The following is a 2,469-nucleotide window of genomic DNA, read 5'->3' on the forward strand; positions in this document are numbered from 1 at the left end:
GGTTTTTTTTGTGTATTTGGGGGGGGAGGCTTTGTTCTTTAATTGCTTTTTTTTTTTTGAAAGGATGATCTCAAGTTTCTGTTTTTGTTTTGTTTTGGTTTTTTTTTTTTTTTAAAAGTGTGAACTAGCTATCTTTCATCAATGTGCAGATTAATCACAATGTGAATGATCAAATTCTCCTTAATTTTCCCCCCAAGTCCTTTGCTGCTATCCACTGTGATTTTTATGCATTGAAAGCACATTTCATGTGTATTCAACCAGAAGTAAAAGTCAAATGAAACTTGTTGAATGGATTATTATTCTTCTTCCCCCTTCCCCCCCTCCTCTCCCCTCCCCTTAAAATAGGCTGTTCGAATGAAATGGTCGTGGATAAAAACCATTGGTATTCTAAATTATGGAATTTAGATCTATTTTAAAACCGCTTTCCTGGTATCCTAACTAGGAATTTCCATAGAGATGTGCCCTAAGGTAGAAGCAGAGCTGTGTGATAAGGTCATGGTTATGCAGTGTATCCTTGGGAAGAAAACCCACCCATCTCCTAAGCCTTCTGTTGTCTTGTGTTTGAGAAGGTTGGGTCAGCCCTCTTCTTGCCTCATTATTTTGTCCTTCCAAAAATGGCCTTTATTAAAAAAGAAGAAGTATGTGGAAGTCAATGTCTAGCACCTGTAAGGAAATTGTGGTATTGGGAGTTTGTTAAATGCCATCAGTTAAATAATGAAAATCTACCGGGGGCCCTTCTTGCTGTCCTATTCCCTCCTACCTCCACTTGAGGGGTGGGAATTTCCTGGCTTTGTAGGAAAACTTAAGAATTGTTATTATGGGAACAGACATTGCTAAGCCATTGTAAGGTTTTAAGGCTGGGGTAAAACTTCTAATAGGGCGATTTCTACATCTGTATTTAAGCCACTTGGAATCATATTATTGTCCATTTTCTGCGTTGTTTTTTGCTTTTCCATTTCTGAAATGTAGTAATACACTAATGTCCTTTATTTTAATTTTTTTTTTTTTTTGGTTGTCTTTTGGGGAGGAAGGAACAGGACTTGATAACATTTCAGATGGAAGACGTTGAAAATTGTGTCTCTAAAGCTCTGTTGTCGTAGCCTTTCAAATTGTGGGGAAAAGAGGTTTGGATATACTCTGACCACAGGAAAACATTTCCCTTCACGGTCATGAAATGTGTTTTGACATATGAAATGTTGAATCAATTAAGTAAATGTTTATGATATCTGTCAAAGATTCTGGCATGTGAAAAGCTTACAGGTATTCTAACCTTCCCTAGGGGAAAAAAAAAAAGACTTTGAGTGGGGAGGCCAGGTTCTACACTAACATTTTCTTTATGCAAAGTCATTTTGCTGTTTGTTTCGTGTTTTGGGTTCATTTGGTTTGTTTCCCCCATGGTTCTATCATTTCTATGAATTACTTGTTCGAGAAGTCATAGCTAGCTTGGGAGGGATGCTTGCCTGGTCTGCCTCTGCTCCTCTACTTTGTGTTAGCATGTCATCTTCTCCATCTCTGACAGGAGTTGCTAGTCATTAACCATCAGGTTAGAAGAGGCTGTCCAGCTTTGATACGTGACTAGGTTGTTTTCTTCTTGTTTAATCTTGCCTTTTATCCCCCAAATGAGTCTTTAGTAATGAATACAGTATTGCTGCAAGGTGGTGCAGTAGCACTGCATCTTGGGTTGCCTGAATTGATAGACAAAATTTATATTTTTTTAATTTATTTTTTTGACCATAATGTTTAACAAAAAAAAATTACTTAAAATAATAATAATAGTAAAAGAAAATCAAAGGTAGATACAAAGCTGCCTTTGCTTTTAAGGGCGGGAGAATAAGGATTTCTTCTTCAGCCTAATAAAGTTTTAAACTTAAATCTAGAGCAGTCTATATGTGTAATTTGTTGGCTCTGCCATTGAGGTATATATATGGAAGTGTGAATTCTGGTTTGGTTTGGGTTTTTTTCCTCTCTACTGACTTAACCCTTCCAGCTCCACACCACCACGCCCCCCGAATCAGGATCACTAACTTGATTCAGAAAGGCACAATAACCTTTGTATCATATGGTACAGTGTTCTGATTCTCTCCCTGGACAAAAGAAAACCAACTTCTCTGCATTTCAGACACATGCTTTTGGAAGAAAACCTCTGGCATTGTCTTCATTTGAAAAATTCTCCCCCCTTCCTCCCTCCCATCCAAGCTAGAGGGCCTATGCATTAGAGTCTTTGAAAGATTAATAGTATATTTAAAAAAAAAAATTCTTTGCTGTTTAACACCACAATTGAATGCATTAAACACATGCTTATACTATGCCACATGCATTAATTTAGCAGTCACTGCATTGAAACTTCAACATTTGAAGCTAGAACATTCCTGGTCTTGTTGCTGAACTGAAGAACGTGCAAGAACACACCACACAGATGCTGAATTTATTGCCCGTGCCTTCACAAATTTCAGTTTGCTCACTCATACC

This window comes from Dryobates pubescens, chromosome 9 (assembly GCF_014839835.1).
Source record: "Dryobates pubescens isolate bDryPub1 chromosome 9, bDryPub1.pri, whole genome shotgun sequence".
In the NCBI taxonomy this organism is placed as follows: domain Eukaryota; kingdom Metazoa; phylum Chordata; class Aves; order Piciformes; family Picidae; genus Dryobates; species Dryobates pubescens.